The sequence below is a fragment of the Tachysurus vachellii genome, chromosome 2, assembly GCF_030014155.1.
Source record: "Tachysurus vachellii isolate PV-2020 chromosome 2, HZAU_Pvac_v1, whole genome shotgun sequence".
Lineage (NCBI taxonomy): Eukaryota > Metazoa > Chordata > Actinopteri > Siluriformes > Bagridae > Tachysurus > Tachysurus vachellii.
The window spans coordinates 8,399,419-8,417,529 of record NC_083461.1 but is presented as its reverse complement, the minus strand read 5'-3'; the positions used below and the strand labels follow the sequence as shown (position 1 = coordinate 8,417,529).

Genomic DNA, 18,111 nt, shown 5'->3' with positions numbered 1-18,111 from the left:
TGACCAATACTTAGATAATATGAGACCTAAAAGGAAATTGGTTTCAACTTGAATATTTAATAAAAAGGACACTTTTTCTGAAGATGTGTCTTTGGATGTTTTAAGATTACCCCATCAACGCCATGTGCCACATCTGCCTCGTTTCCCCTCCCCTTTTACTCAATTGAAAGTACTAAATTATAGATTTTTCCTAGATTCTGAGCATTAGACCATGAGCATGAGCAAGTGGAAATGGCACCAACATACATTATAGAGGGAGAAAAAAAGATTAATGGTAGGGTTTGCTGGTAACAACCCTAAAAGACAAGTGTTTCTGGGCTATAGTCATTGCATATAGTCTTTAAAACACAAACCTCAAGCAGTAGCAGCAGAAGTTTGCCAGACAAAAAACTACCAAATGCTCAGCATCAGTGGAAATACGTTAGGCAAGTAATGACATATAATTCAAGAGTATAGTAATGCTGTCATTTTTAGCATTCCAGTTTGATATGCAGACAGTTGAGTGCTTTCACTTTATGCTTGAAGTGTCTCAAAGGAAAAACAATGTCGCTTGTAAACGAAAGAATGTCTTGTAAACTGGTTTGAGAAGAAGCAGAATTACGTTCGGTTACATCTTAGTGATTGTGAAAAATGTTCCGGTACGTAATTGACCTGGTATTATGTGTAAAACAGATGTGTTTGTGTGTGTGTGTGTGTTCAGAGAGACAGAAAGAGAGAGAGAGAGAGAGAGAGAGAGAGAGAGAGAGAGAGAGAGAGAGAGAGAGAGAGAGAGAGAGAGAGAGAGAGAGAGAGAGAGAGAGAGAGAGAGAGAGAGAGACAGAGCACATTACTTCTCAGTTCAGCACAAACTACTCAATTGTGTTTTATTTTATTCCGAAAATTGTATTAATACACATGTACATGTACTAGTATTTAGTATTTATCAGAAACTACTTTAAGTCTTTTGAAGTCCAATCAAAAGTGTAGCTCTTACCAGTAACTTCATAGTGAAAAATATTTGCCAAGAGCAGCAGCAAGGGTAAAATAAAACATTATTATGTATAATAATAGAAATTTGTTAATGCATGTTACGGAAACTGTTTGAGACACGTCAGAAAATTACAATGTGCACGGTATCATGAATAAAGCCGAATATATGGAGATGCAGTGGAAGCCGAGTTTTTTTTTTTGTTTTTTTTTCCTCTAGCGTAATAATGGCAGCTGAACATGGCCAGGCATTTCTATGATGCTGGAAATGGCACAGAGTGAACCCAGACCCAGCCAAGGGAATTGAAAAGCAGGAGCAAGCTGGCGAGTCCACATCTTTCCTCCACTTTGCAGAGTTTGTGTTGAAATGAGCTGAGGAAGTGAGCGGGTGAAAGTGGAGTCCATTAATTTTGGGCCAGAAGAAGTCAAGAGTGGAAGTGAGCTTTGCCACTGCCTACCACCTCTCTCTCTCTCTCTCTCTCTCTCTCTCTCTCTCTGCCACCAGAATCCCAAAAACCATCATTCAGACAGGCATTCATAACCATTCCACTGGCACTTGGGCAGTAAATGAGTGTGTATTATGATATATGTATGTATAGGGGCAAGTAAACAAGCACTCAACCCTTCCCCTTCTCTTGGGACCCTTGCCATATAATCTCAGAATTAATTCTATTTGGAAGAGTTAAAATAAGAAAGGTTAGGTGTCGGTGTAAAGGAGCTTCACTTCTTTGCTAATGAACACATACCTTGCTTTTCTTGCTGTGTCCTTGGACTGTCATCACCAACCTTTTGAAGCTGTATCTGATTATCCAGGCAGCAATTAATCATAATTAAGCCAGACTTGCAGTCTTGGAGCAGTGGAGGGAAGGTAGCCATGGACCTGGCATACGTTTTGATCAGCTCCTGGCGTGCTTTTTTTTTTTTTTTTTTTTTGGTGGCTACCTCAACCACTTCCATTTAAACACTGGGGTGAAAGGCAGCAGGGGGTAGAGGAAGGGGGTGAAGGTGATTTTAGAAATTTACTGGCTGATGAGAATGCTTGGACAGGTCTGCTGTAACTCTGTGTCTTCTCACCACTACTTCAGGCTTCCTGTTTTTCTTCAGAGTAAAATCTTGTCTAGAATATGTGTTCAGTTTCAACTCCGCATGAGTTAATCTTTCACGTTGCAACACTACCTAAGTGCTTGGATTCTCTTTGTTTTCCAATAGGAAATGCACCAAAAATCACACAAAGCTCTGCCAAGTTATATGAACATAATAAGTTGGCTGATGAGTGAAGTTTGTTTTATGACTCATGACTATGTATTGCGTTCTGGATTCATGCTGCGTAAATGGAGGTCCAAATTGCTGAGGATTGTTTACAGTTATGAAAAATTATGTAGATCATAACAGACTGGAGGATTCAGCCAAGCCAAACAGCGTATAAACTCGCAGCCAACATATGATAGTTAAATATTATAGCATGTAATACATCGCTGGAGGAGGCATGAGGTTAAGATGCGTGTATCTGCGCTCTTCCTCTTTGCAAGTTCTCTCATGTGATTTCCAGATGGTTTCTGTTTTCTTGGTCAAAAGGTTTCGGAGTGGAGGTCTGGCAGCCTGGCCCTTTGCTAATATATTTTTCTTTCCTTTTCGCAGGCAGTTTATTATTAGAATGTGCTTTCATTGCATCAGTAGAATGGAGAGTGATGTTTGTGCATGCATGTATGTGCATGCGTGTGTGTTGTTGAAGATGGAGCAGAGATTAATGTATGGGTCAGCTGTATCTGTGGTCCCTCTGGGTTAAGACTGAAACCCTGCCAGACCCTGACAGAGGTCAGTTGGTCTGTTATCCTTCTATCTTTCTCTTTTACTCTCTCCACCTCCAGCAACAAAACCGTCACGTATTTCCGACTGCAATATTTTCCAAGCAGTTCCCAATCAGCCTCCACTTGACTGAGGTCATGCACAATGTTAATGTCTGTTCTTGAATGAAAATTACATAGTACAGTACATAGTCTCAGAGGCCACTCACATTTTAACATGTACACTAAATAAGTGTGTGGTGATCGGGAAAAAGTAAGGTATTACATTTACATCTAGTTACACCAAAAAGTACATCTAGTTAAGTAAATTCTAAGGTTGCATTACAATTCCAATAAAAGATGTCCAACATTCCACTACATTTATGAACTTATCTACTTATATTTACTTCATCAATACTTAGGTTTGCCCTAGAATTAGCGTCATCACGCTCTCTCGCAGAATTTAAACATAAGCCGGAGACATGTTAAAATCGAGGGAGAAATACTGTAGCAGTAAATATATTCTGTTTGCTAATTTTAAAAATAAACTTTGCCTCCTGTCATCTGTACAAACTATATAAACTCTCTTTACTCTTGTGATGATGATTTAATGGTGCAGAAGCATCATAGACAGAAACATTTCATAGACAGCCAGTATCTGATTAGGCTTATATTTGTTTTGCTACAGGACGTACTATCCAAAAATATTAAACGATCATACTTAGGTAGTGAGATTTTAGACATTATAGGCAGACTCACCGAATTTCCTGGTGTGTTTAATAAACTGACTTGTGCTCTTTCAAGCATGACAGAAAAATAAACCTAAGGTAGTTGTCTAAATTAAATAATTTCTACATTGCTTTGGTAAAAAATGTCACTACTGATAGGAAAAAACAACTTTTGGATAAATTTTCTTTTTATTTTTTTTTAATTTTCCAGAATATAGCTGTAGTTTGAAGTCTCTCCCAAATAATACATCTTGATACTTGTTCACCAGGTCACCGACAAAAATCATAGAACATCAGTCTAGAAGCTATAGGGAAGTTTTATATCAATAAAAGCTCACAGACAGCAGACGTTGTTTTTTCTAAGTGCTTATTGAACTATTTGGATGGTGGATTATTCTCAGTGTAATACTGACAGTGACATGATAGTGAGTCTAGTGTTAGTATGAGTGTATCAGTTACAGCAGCACTGATGAGGTTTAACACAAAATGCGTTCTTATTGTCCATCTTATTTCACACAAATTCTGTTTAGTTTCTCTGATTTGGGAATGTGGCTGTGGGAATTTGTGTTCATTCGGCCATAAAAGCATTATTGATGTAAGGCACTGATGTTGGATGAGTAGGCCTGGTGCATAGTCAGCGTTCCTGTTTATCCCAAAGGTGTTCAGTTGGGTTAAGGTCAGACTCTGTGTGAGCCGCTCGAGTTCTTCCACACCGATGTCTTCATGGAGCTGCATCGTCATGCTGGAATAATTTTGGTCGTCGTAGTTCCAGTTAAGGGAAATTGTAATGCTACAGCATACAAAGACACTATATACAATTCTGTGGGTCTAACTTTGGCAGAGATTTAAGGTAGAACCACCCACTGGTGTTTTATATGGTTAATTTTAACTATATAGTGCATAATAGTTCCTTAATTTGATGGACATGGCAGAAAAGGTTTAGAAAAATAGGTATAGCAATGTAAACAATGTAAGTGAACATGAGCATGCACACAATGGTCAGTGAATGCAGATAAACAATACATTTTAAAATGATTGATTGAGTGTCTTTGTCTCTCACAAATTTTTCCAAGTAGCAGAAACGTAATATGTACACAAGTCAGTAAATAAACAAACAACCCGATTCACTCAATTATTTATTGAGCAGCGGTGATTAAAAGCAAATTAACAGCAGGCTGTAAGTGTTACAGACTAATGAGATTAATCAGGCTTACCATCGTACTAGGATCAATATTTAGATAGCACCGATTCAGAATCGTGGTTATTTATTACCAGCACAAGGTCGGCTGATACTTTTGTGATGTAAATTACATATATATGTGAGTATTGCTGTGATCTTTAAAATGGGCTGACTACAAGAAGTTAGCTCATTGTTACTGAGCATTAAAATTACACAGCAATTAACTTCATTGACTGGAACTATCATCTTAGTCTATCAGTGCCATGTTCAGCAAGCAGCCAAGTAATCTTACATGAAGCATTGCGTGACCTTGTCTCTCCTCCCCCAGTCGACTGATTGCTAATTGTATTTCACTGTCTGAGCTGATTCCAGAAATACATGACTGTTGATGTTATTTTTTATCATCATTTAAAAATCTAAATATACTTAAAAAGCTTGGACAGCTTATCATGGACTGATGGACCTTTGCATTCTGCTTTAGGTCTGTCCTGACACTCCTCCATTCCCTATTACTCCATTAATTCCTTTCTTCTGTCAGGCTCCTGATGTTAGCGGCCTGCAGGGACAGGTTCAGCATGCTGCTCTGGTTGGATCGTCCTCTGTCTAACCTGACCGGAGGACGACTTTGCTCTCACAACGAGGACACCAAATTAACAGTGAGCCGCGTCGCAGCCAGAGCTTCTGATCTTAATGAGGGATGACCTGGAGAAATAGACCATAATTATCCCTATTATTACAATCTTTTTAGCTAGAGAATATAAAAGGCTCATTATTGTTCTTTTTGAATTGTTCATTATGATTATTTTTGAGCCTGCAGCCCTTCTAGGCCAAAAGTGGAAGGTTGAGAATGGGAAGAATTAAAAAAAATGATTGGTTAATACCCAGCAGTCGTGTGGACTCTTGGATCCTGAACTGGTTTTATTCATTCTCTCTCCACACACCCCCCCTTTTTTCTCCATGAATATCCCTGGGCCTTTCTTTAATTTTTTAGTCGGGTAGGGACACTGGTCTATTAGCAGCAGAAGGTGGGGTGCAAAGCTTTTTTAACTTATTCAAATATGTGTTTGTTAAAGTGAGCAAAGCTAATATGCTGAGTTGTGTGTTTTATTATACTGTACATCCACGGGGTGATTAAAAATTGCAATTTTCACTGGGGCCCACTTTGAACCATTTCATTTTCTTGCTCTCGGTTGCCACCACGATTCATTTTGAATAGCAATCTGTCATTATTTGAAAGCAGTAATTACTTCAAAATAAATACATCCTCGTTTTCGGGGGGCCACCTGAATGGAAAGAAAATTATGTTTATATGTGCATGAATTGAGTGGAATGACCCCAGTGATTTTTTTTTTTTTTTTTTTCTTTCAAAAGCAACAGCGAATGCTGCCAAAGCGTTAATATGAAGTGTCAAAATTGGAACAGGCACGTCCTGCCCGTTGTTGGGTGCCTCCTTAATTTGGGCCACTGCAGAATGTGTGATATTTGTAATTGTGTCTGTCAATCCATCTCAATATGCTGTCAGCCATTTGACATTCCCCATAAACGGCAAGCTTCGGGTTTGAGTGATGTTTTTTATTTGATACATTGAAAGGTTTATGAATTTCTGCCTGCCTCCTAATGGGCCCGATTCCACATGAATATACAACATAACACAGCTGATATTATTACACTAGAGAAAAAAAAATGTAGTCTGTATTCATGTAAGAATAACAGTGCTCATTTATTCTACCATATGGTATTACCAAATTGATATAGTATGAGCTAATTGAAGTGACACTTATATTTAACAATTTCAATCATAAATAATGTACATAAATATACCAGGTTTGTATTGCTATAAATCAACAAGCCATTTTAAGTGCTGGTTTATATACCTGTTAGTTATTTCAGCTCTTCACGATGTTAAAGCGTCTAAACTCTATATCTTGGTTGCGCTTATTGTAGTGAGGTAGAGTGGCTTTAGACTAAACTTCCCTGGAAAGATACAAAATGGGCTTTCCAGTGACTATGCTGCATGCTAAGCTACACTGCTATTGAAATCCACAGTAGCTGTTTGCCCAAGTGCCAAAATAATCAAGTTTTGCCTGCATGGCAGGCTATGAAAGAATATTAACTGTGGGAATAACCTGCTGTGACATGTGTCGCCAGCATAGCAGATCAAATGAGAGCTCATTCAAAAGACTTTCTCCAGGTAGATATATTGGCTGGGGAAAAAGAGGCATGATGAGACCAACTCAATCATTATTACTTTGATGTAGGAGGGGTCCCTGCCATCATGGCTCTGGGTGTAAGTACAATGATTCGTTTCTCTGTTTCTCTCTCTCTCTCTCTCTCTCTCTCTCTCTCTCTCTCTCTCTCTCTCTCTCTCTCTCGTTCATTGCCCTCTAATGCATTTAGCATTCACATCCTGTGATGGTTTATACAGGTGTATGAGAATGCAAGCATTTTCTGCATACTGTATTCAAAATGCAACCTCCTCAGAACAGAAGAGCGACACTCGACTCACTTCTTACCCTTCTATATTAAACGACTGTCCACATATTTCTCAAAAGCCTTCATTTGCATCTATAGAACCTTTAAGCATCCGTGCACATTATTGATTGTGCAGTATTGCTGTGAATATTGAACAATAATTATTATTAGTAAATAAGCCTGTTTGCAGAAGTGCAATTGAATATTGCTAAGGCAGGACGTCCAAGTGATCCAAGTCAACAGCTTTTAATTATGAGTGAATTAAATTCTCCCTCCTCGAAAGCCGAGATCATTATGCAAAAAGCACCCGCTCGATTCCTCCCACGTCACCTTGGGGCCTGTCCAAGTTACTACAGATCAATGCCATGTAAGTGGCAATAGTTAACTTCCATGTCGCCTTGCTTCAAATAAAACCATAAAACTGAAGCCAAACAAGGAGCCCTGGTTCTCCCACATCCCACCGCAAGTCTTCCAGGTGTCTTTCTTCCTTGGACACAAATGGTTATGCCATAAGTCTGGCTGTAAAAAGAAGGCCTATGTAATGAAGCTTGCTCTAATAAGGTGCTTATGTTTTATTCCAATCTATTAGAGACCTCAGGCAAGTCACTGCAGTGTAGAATGACTTTTACAGCTTCTCTCACTTTCCCTTTTCCTCCCTCTCTCTTTCTCTGCTCTGGTCGTAGGTTTGGAAGCTTGCATCCAGGCCAACTGCTTTTGACAAGGTTAACACCCACAGCATTTTCCTGCTGGTCTGTAGAGATCAGGGGTGGGCTGCTGTGCATTACCCAACACCCACAAACCTCTGCCCTTACAATCATATGCACTCACTGAGCAATAAGTGAGCAATAAAGACCGTGTGAAGTACAGATACATAGAAAGCACTGTTTTTCTCCGTAATTTGAGTATGTAACATCAAGTATGTATCCACTGGCCTGTGTGGTGTACATGCTGTTATCTTTTAACTAATCTTTTACATAAACAATGTACTGTAGGATTGTCTGGGAAAATAACCAATGACTGAATGATGTGTTGCAGCCTAATGAAAAACAAAGCTATTTTCCCATAATTGTACATCCCAACTTTTTTTGCTGTTTATTTATTTTTTTTTAATCCTTATTCAGCAATTTGTCAGATATAATACTTTTAATACACTTATGGATGGATGGTGTGGAATGTCCACAAAACAACAGCAAAAAAAAAATCTATACCTCTTCCTTTTTCCCATATCAGCAATTACACACATTTCCAACTGTTTCTGTGGAGAGTCTATAATATAATTCCTTATATATAGTCTTTTTTTTCGTATTATATCAGACTGTACACATTAGTATAAACCTCTGATTTGAGTTATAGACATTTCTGACTAAACAAAATTGATCATTCAACAGTGCTGTGTTCTAAACAGGTACAAATTCGACTCTAATAAACTGAACACATCATGCAGTAATTAATACTAACTTCAAATATTTTTGTCTGAGTATCTTTAAGAACGTTATATAGTTTGAGCTGCAATGGCTGCCGGTATTGACACGGACAATTTCCCCGTTGAAGTGGCTATTTACATGTATGAGGAAAAATGACCCTATTTTCTATTCCAGTCTAAGAGGTGTCAGATTTCCTGAATGATTTATAAATATGCTAAAGTCTGTGTCTCGAGAGGTGACTGCATAACCAGTGTGATGGGAGGATGGAGAGAATGTCACGGTACTTTGGGGTCTGGACCCTTAGCACCAGCTCTTGTCTGAACACAGGCCAGAGCATCCGGGTCAAGCCACAAATGAAAAGCAGCCCTCACTTATGCACACAGACACATGCACACACACACACACACACACACACACACACACACACACACTGCAAAGTGCAACTTACATACACAAAGTGCACTCTAAACGAGTTTCAAATATATATATATATATATAGTTTTTAATGTTTTTCTAATATCACTTAAATGGTGTTAGAACTACAAATTAAAAATGGCCTAAGATAGCACATAGATTGTGATTCTAATCTTTGTAAGTCCTTTATTCTGGTCAGGATCATGGTGAATCCAAAACCTATACTGGCACCAATATGCAGGAGGCAGGAATATGCCCTAGTAAGGATTCCAGTACACAGGAGGATCTCTATACTAATGATCTGCATTAAAACATCTTCTCTATCGCATCCCACATTAATAATTAAATAAATAAATAAAATATCTAACATGCAATCTGTTCATAATAATCAGCATGCTGATATATTTTAACCTTTTGCTATAAACACACAGGAAAACGAAGCAAGCTAAAGTCATGTTCTCATTTCCATTCATTAATTTAGAAGATGCTTAAAGTGTCATTTGCATTTATTCATTTAAAAGATGCTCTCTTATCCAAAGCATCGTTTAATTATGACAGGATGCAATCCAACCAAACAGCTAAATAGATAAGGGGTTAAGGGTCTTGCTCAAGGGGCTAACCATTGCTCTCTAGCCGATCTGGGGAATAATGGCTTTAAACTAAAGGAATTGCTTGAGCAGTCTTTTAATGTCTTGTTCTTGTTCTTGTCCTGTTTGTACTAAGTAGGTTTTGATTTTATTTTGTTCATTCAGTAGAGTTATTTGTGAATATCTTATTTTATCTCATGCAAATTTCTACCAATTCACAAACAAAATCCAACCACATTGGCTTTTTTTCTATCCAAATGACGAGAAGGTCGGGTTGGAGATTATGCTAATAACAGTGATATGGCCATTGATCAAAAGATTTCAGGGTATTCCAGTTATTTTTCCTAAGATTTAAATTAAAGCAAGAAATATCCATCTAGACTTTTTATGATTACAGCTATGTCTGTTTATTTTGAATTAATTCACAGTGACATCTGAGACATTTTCCCGGACCACAGCACATTGTAATTCATGTATAGACTTTTAATTTTTATTTATTGCACTTATTTAGCTATTTTATATAGGATCGTTTATATATATATATATATATATATATATATAAATCTAAAAAGACTACTTTTGGCAGAATCACTTCTGTACAGGTCACTTTGTGCTACCCTGCATCTGTAATGTTTTTCTCCGTACGTGCACCTCATTTGCCCTCCAACTGCTTCTGTGATTCAATGCTAAACACAGGCTATGTGACCCAGGTGGCATTTGACTCAATACTAGAGCTGTAGCACTGATCTCCTCTCTCGTTCTCTGTCTTCCCCGGGTGTCTTCAGCTTCCCTCCTGCTTTTAACAGGCTTTGAAATGCAGACTCAAAGTGAACTTGGAGCCCACTGGGGCCACAGAGCCCCTTTCTCCATCCTCAGCAGATCAGGGGCTACCAGCCCCCGTGATGAAACCCCACGCCTGTCCACTCTCTGTTCCTGGCAGGTGTTCAGCAATGATAAATATCTCATTTCTGTGCAAAACAAATAGTTCCATGGTGTTTCCTTGCTGGGTTTCGGGGTGAATGGCAGCATGGTGGGATGTGTGTGATGGTGTCAGCTGGACAGAAGGACAGAGCGACAGAGGGAGAACACAGAGCCTCATCGTGTCATTGTTGGAGGAAATAGAGGAAAGAAAAGGCAAAGATCACAGAGGGGAAAAAAGGATCTTGTTGTGAACAAAGCAAACTCTGTGAGGGGCATTGGGCAAATGAGCACAGAGCTGAGAGCTATATCATTTAAAATCTGACCAAAACTCTTGGGGATTGAGAAAACTCTGGGAAAAATCAGGCAACACCAAAAATTACGGAGTGATATTAAACACAGAAAGCAATGAAGTATATCACTTATAACTATAACTTTTTTGCATGTTCTTCCTGTTTTCTTGTTGTACCTTCTTCAGTTTCCTTCATCTTGAAATGACTCCTCTAAATAGACTCTAGGTATAAATGATTGAGTGATTGTCTATGTATGATGGTTTGCAATGGGATAGTGTTCAGTAATCTTGAACTTTTTGTACCATATTTCTTTAAGTCTGTAAAGCTACGAAAAAACTTGAATTGAATTGAACTGAACTGAACTGAATTGAATTGAATTGAATTGAAGAGAATTGAAGTGAATTGAAGAGAATTGAATAGTGTTCCATTGAAGGTATTTTGCCGTTTCACTCCCACTGTTCCTGCGACATGCTTTGTATCCATGTCTGGCCAGGATAGAGTGGACCTAGCAAGGTTATAGCACTTAAAAAGATATTCTAGCATTTGAATAATAATAATAATAATAATAATAATAATAATAATAATAATAATAATAATAATAATAATAATAATAATGAAGTAGGTGTTTAAAAATACTGCTGCAAAATGTCACTGGATTAATAAACAAAATGTAGCAGACACGTTAAAAGTCAATTAGCTTACCTTTATTCTTTGCTAAACCATTTTTTTCCTCATGGATGGTGTTATGTTAGCTATAGAGAAACTTTATTACACAGATGAACTAGGTTAGCTAAACCGATTGGACCAGGTAATAGAATTTGGTCTTATTTATTTTTCTATTTTGTAAGTAAGGGTTAGTTGAGTGAATTTAATGTCAGTTTGTAGGTTTCTAAAACAAGGGTCTTGGATTTATTGCCAAAATTAATCTATTTAGGTCTTTTTTCAGGATCTTAACTAAATATGGATGGGGCCCAAATATGGACAATTATGCAATTGTGCTGTGTAAAGGTTTTTATTTATTTATTTATTTATTTATTTATTTATTTATTTATTTATTTATTTCACTTCAGTGTCTCTTGTCAGTGTGTGTGTGTGTGTGTGTGTGTGTGTGTGTGTGTGTGTGTGTGTGTGTGTGTGTGTGTGAGGTGTAGACCCTCCTAAACCCGTCAGTTAATGAGCACCACTCACACACTCGTGTGTCTGGGTCTAATCACAGGGACTGAGATAAGAGATCCCTGTAGTCTGCTACATGAGCATTAATTATTACATGGTTTCTTTTATCCTCTCTATCTGACTGATATTCTTCACCGGTGCAGAGGAAAAACCTGGCAATTACATATCTCCTCCTTTTGCTTCTCAAGAATTTCCCTGCTAATTCTACCAAAAACCAACGGGCCCCTGCTATTTCGTCTTTGAAGTCTTAAGCATTTTAAAAATCTGCACACAATGGCAAAGAGGAATTATGCAAACACAGAGAGAGAGAGAGAGAGAGAGAGAGAGAGAGAGAGAGAGAGAGAGAGAGAGCGAGAGATCATAGAACAAGCAAATATACCAATAAAATAAACAGGCATAATAATAATAATGATAATAATAATAATAATAATAATAATAATAATAATAATAATAATAATAATAATAATAATAATAATAATAATAAATGTTTTTTTATTAAAAATACTACTACTACTACTACTACTACTACTACTACTAATAATAATAATAATAATAATAATAATAGTAACAACGACAATAATAATAATTATTGTCGTTGTTATTATTATTATTATTATTATTATTATTATTGCTGTTGTTGTTGTTGTTGTTGTTGTTGTTGTTTAGTGCATCACTGTAATATTTTGAGTTCATCACTGCAATTGCCTGAGCATTGTTTGTTCTTTAGATGCCTCTTTACAAAAATGCTAGCAATGCTTCTGTTTGTAATCTGCTAATATCTGTGCACACACTACCATATCAGTTTCACTGCTCTGCTGAGAATAACTACCCATATAATATCTTCACAATGGTAGTCCTGTGGTGGTCCCTTTGCACTGATTCACTGATGAACATGGTAAAGGGGGATGATAAATTGTGCATAGCTAGAATAGCTGCAGAGAGCACCTTTATTGGGTGGGTTGACCTGATAAAATAGCCATGAAGTTGTATTGTATATATTGTATATACATGGTATATACTTCACAAGACCTTTGAAGGTGTATTGTGGTTAGGATGGCCACTTGGTCTGTCTGTCTTTGGCTAAGCAGTCTCATATGCAACAAGCTGCGATGCAATATGTTTCGACACCTTTCTATCATAAACAGTAATAAATAAGCCATTGTAGTCAATAAATAAGCCGATAAGCAATTTGAGCTATGTTAGCTTTTCTGTGGAATCTGACCTGACAAGCTAGCCTTTGCTCCATACGCAGAACAATCAGCCTTGGGTGCCCATGACCCTGTCGCTGTTTCACCCACTATCCTTTCTTGGACCACTTTTGGTAGGTACTAACCACAACAAGTCCAGCTGTTTCGGAGATGTTCTGTCACAGTCATCCAGCCATCAAAATTTGTCCCTTGTCAGAGTCACTCACATTTAATTCAACTCAATTTATTTGTCTAGCCCTTTTAATAATTGACATTGTCTCAAAGCAGCTTTACAGAAGCAAATAAACAAAATAAAAATTGTAAAATTTACGAAACTCCCTGAGATGATATGAGGAAGAAACCTGGAGAGGAACCAGACACAGAAGGGCACCTCGTCCTCATTTGGGTCACACTGGACACTAAATAATGTAAATGTAAATAATGTCTTTTCTACAACAGTTTGTAGTTAAGTGGAATTAAGCAACCAAGAGCTCCTGAGAAACTAACAGGTCGGTATCATTTCTGAGTTCATTACAGACTTAACACTAATTTCTTCCTGCTGAAGTCTTCAAATATTCACTGACACAGACCTGAGCAGAAAGCTGAGCGAAGCAACGGCAGTTCAAAGATCCTTACACATCCATTTTTCCTGCTTCAAATATATCAACTATGAGAATTGATTTTACTTTTGATTCAATTCAGACATTGTCACAAAGCAGCATTTCAGAAGTATAAAGTTTTAGAATAGTAATTAATTTCATTTTCTCATTACTCACTGTAATGACATAATCAATGTTCTTCACTTCATTTGTCAGTGATTTTAAATGTATGCTTCACTGGTGTATTTACAGTTTTTTTCAATCGCTAACAAGCGCTTACCTATACTTAAGATAATTTTTCTAAACTCTTAACACAGACTTACACCTACAAAACACAATTGGCCAAATAGATAATTTTCCTCTCAAAAACACATTTTGTTAAACATATACTAACTCTCCATTTCAAAACAGAACACATCTTTCTCTGCACACACTAACTTTACCGAAACACTGGAAATCTGACTCAAAATGAAATTATTCTGTCAAAGAATAACACTTGTTTTCACTTCACAAGGTATATGCAGTCAATCAAAGTACACCAGGTTTCAAAATACTGGCTCTTGTTGACATTAGAAAAACTGCATAGACTTTTATGTTTCAGGTAACATGCAATCCACCCTTTACACAAAATTTCTTAGTTGGGAACTGTATGTCCACATGTACAGTAATGTTCACATTCAAACGCATTCCAGTAAAAAGCAAATCAGGTATTTTTTTCTTTACTGTTTACTAAAGGAGGTACAGTAGAAACACAATATAATAGAACAGAAAATGTTTTACAGTATTGCTTACAGTGAACAAAATATCATATATAAGAGCATTCTGAAAAACAAAAAACAAAACAAAAAACAAAACAGCAAAAAGCCCAGATAAGAAGGGGGGAACTAAAAATAGCACAAAATTAATGTATCTAATCCCTGCGATCTTCAGGGTTAGGCCACATGTTTTCGTCAACATCACATCTGATATCATCCAAGGCGATGCACCTGGGATAAAACTGCTTGGTATGTCGGATCCACCCTTGGCAATCTTGAACTGTGATGTCCCTGCAGCCAGCATCCATGGCTTCAAGGAGGGACATCTGGTCATGTGGCTGATGGTCATAAACCTTCCACCTCCATGCAGAAAAGAACTCCTCTATGGGGTTGAGGAAAGGTGAATAGGGTGGAAGGAAGAGACTTACCAGTCTTGGGTGGACTTCAAACCATGCTGTTATTGCTTGCGAATGATGGAAAGCAACATTGTCCCAGGTAATTACAAAGGTCCTCATGTTTTCACCCTCCTGATCCTGCTCTGGTACCAGGTGCTGGTGGAGATCATTGAGAAAGGCAAGGAGGGGCTCGGTATTATAGGGTCCAACCTGACATCTGTGAAGGAGTAATCCTGCATTTGCCATTGCTGCACACATGGTAATGTTTGCCCATCTCTGTCCTGGCACATCAACTGTGGCCCTTTTTCCAATTATATTTTGTCCACGTCGACGCCTTTTGGATAGATTGAATCCTGCCTCATCTATGTAAATGAATTCATGAGGGGCCTGGTTGGCCTTCAATTCCATAACTCTCTGAAACAAAGTTTATGTACAGTATATCATGTCATTACTGTATACCATACTGTACTGTAACCTATTACTGTGTAGGTTACCTACTTGCAAAGTGCAAAGCTTATAGAACTGGACAATGAATTGAATATACACTATACCTGGAAATATTGTCGTCGTAGCTCCTTGACTCTCTCACTGTTCCTCTCAAAGGGAACAGTGTAGAGCTGCTTCATCCGCACTCTGTGTTTGGACAATGTCCGTGTAATGGTTGTGAGGCTGATGCTTTCTATATTGCCAAATATCTCATGGTCCTCCACAATTCTAGTTTTAATTTCATGCAGTTTTATTGCATTATTTGCAACAACCATTTCTACAATTGCAAGCTCTTGATCATTATTGAGGAGCTTTCCTCTTCCCCCAGAGGGTGGAAGACGTTGCATTCTTTAGAGGGGAAAAAAATCAACATATGCATTACTGTATGACCTTATTGACATGTCAAGTGAGAATAGAAACAATCCATATAAAATGCAATACTTACCTGTTGGTTTGTTGAAAGATGCGAATAATGGAGGCAACCGTTGACCGCCTCAAATTGGGTTGCACTCTTTCACCAGCCTCTCTTAGTGTGGTTGATTACATAGTCAATGATAGTGGCACGAATTTCATCACTGACTACTGTTCTTGCAGCCCTTGCAATGCCACCACCACACATTCTTACACCTCTACCTTGCCCTCTCCTTGGGCCTGCTCCTCTTCCTGCACCTGCACCTCTCACTGCACCTGCACCTCCTACTGCACCTCTCACTGCACCTCTCACTGCACCTGCACCTCCTACTGCACCTCTCACTGCACCTCTCCCTGGCCCTGCATCTCTCACTGGAGCTGGTCTTCTCCCTGGGCCCCTTGCTCTTCCTCTTCCACGTCCAAACATTACAGTGTTTGTCTTTTTCTGTTTCTGTTTCCAAAAACATCACTCCTCAAAGTCCTCATTTTATAGTAATAGAAAAAAATAACCCCTTCCACTGAGTCTAAGCCAGACTGGAATCAGCTGTGGTTGGCCCAATTCACCCAACATAAATCAGCTGTGTGTCAATTATTCAATTGTTTGTTTATTATCAGCTGAGATATATTGTTTTTGAACTGATATCATTGCAGAAGCAGAGGTTTTTATACTGTATCTAAGGTTTGGAATATTGTTTTTGCTATTGTGGGATGTTGTGTGTTAACATTCGTGAATACTACAAAAACAATCCATAATTTTGTTGGGAGGTATAGCTTGTCTGTTAAGAAAATGTAAGCATTGTGGAAATGTGTTCACTGATTGCATATTGTGTGAAAACGACATGAAATGTGTGAATGGTATGGCCACAAAAGACTGATGTTGTGCTAATTGTGTTTAGAGTTTTGAAAATGTGACAACTGTTTGGACAAACGCTTGTTAGCGACTGAAAAAAACTGTATTATCAAAGCTCTGTTGAAATGTTCATTCTAATTGACCATAACAGCACAAATTGGGAAAAAAAGGGTGCTTATGAATTTATTTGAATTTTTCCCCACTCACCTGAAAGCTCTCTACATTATACAACAGTTAGCATCAGGGAGAATGAAGTCTAACACATGCTTTCTCTGAGACATGTGAAGCCATCTGACTGCATCTCAAGCTGCAACTTTTGCTGTATCCCAGAGCAGAATAACATCCTCAAAAAAAAATGCTGTCCACCGTTTTCCACTTACATGACCTAAAAGATGCCTTTGATTGGCTAGTTTTTCTGAGCTGTGATTGGCTACTGATGCCATGTACGCCATCCCTCCTATCCAGAAAGCATGGCCAGTTTTGTTCCCTTGTCTCCTTGACCATTGGGTGACTGTCCTGTCTCATAATCAGAGGGCAAACTGTGGAGCATAATCCTTTCATTCTGTCATAATTTCATCTCATAATAAGCATGAAGTCACAAGAACTTGTATCTTAATTACATGTTTGTGTTTTCATTTTAGTCACAGTGTCATCACTGCTAGTTCCAGTCATATCAGTGTACTTATCTAAAATTTCCCCAGTACTAATACTAGATAATGTTGATATAGAGTACGAAGCTGAGGTATGTAATTTATAGCCACATTTAGTCATTTTGAAGCTGTAGGTCTGCAAGGCTTATGGCAGGCAACACCAATTTAACTGCAGAAGCTGCTCTGGCTCTAGAGCTTGTTAAAGAATGAATTCCCAACATCTGGATCTCTGTTACAGTGTCCAGCTCCTTGATTCCAGCCCACAGTGACCTTCTATTCTGGGCTTTAGAACAGCAGACTTTAAGAGAGTAACTATTTGTTATGTATATTGTACACATGTAGCTGCATCTAGCTTGTGATAGTAACAGATGGAGAATGATGTGACCTCTATTATAACAGACTCCAACACTAGGTAAGCACAACTGCTTAACATTTTTAGTCTTTATATTTGTCACACATCTCTCTCTCTCTCTCTCTCTCTCTCTCTCTCTCTCTCTCTCTCTCTCTCTCTCTCTCTCTCTCTGCTTCAGGCAATTACAGCAATGTTGCATTTGTCAATCACATTCATTCGTGCATGGTTTCCTGAAATAATTATCAGGTGAGTGGCATCTTGTTGCCTGGAGTACCAGCCTGGCAAAGGCAAGCCCCAGAGTATTAATTACTGCGTACAGAAATTTGAAAAAAAAAAAAAAAAAAAAAAAAAAAAAAAAAAGCCTTTTAATGGTACAACTGACGCAACATGATTGTTTTGATTTTTTTTTCTCCTAACATGACAATCATTGCCGTCCCTGTGGTCATCAGCATAGATTAGCTGCAGTCGTCAGGGGAGGCCATTACCA

The 18,111-nt window shown here is 38.1% G+C and overlaps 1 long non-coding RNA gene across 1 annotated transcript; it reads right to left on the bottom strand.

Moving 5' to 3' along the window:
- Positions 1-15,174: 15,174 nt before the first annotated feature.
- Positions 15,175-16,643, bottom strand: LOC132859129 (uncharacterized). The gene is made up of 3 exons (XR_009649709.1): positions 16,097-16,643; positions 15,427-16,036; positions 15,175-15,289 (listed from the first exon to the last, which is right to left on the bottom strand). It is a non-coding gene; the product is annotated as an uncharacterized LOC132859129 (long non-coding RNA).
- Between the last annotated feature and the right edge of the window lie 1,468 nt (positions 16,644-18,111).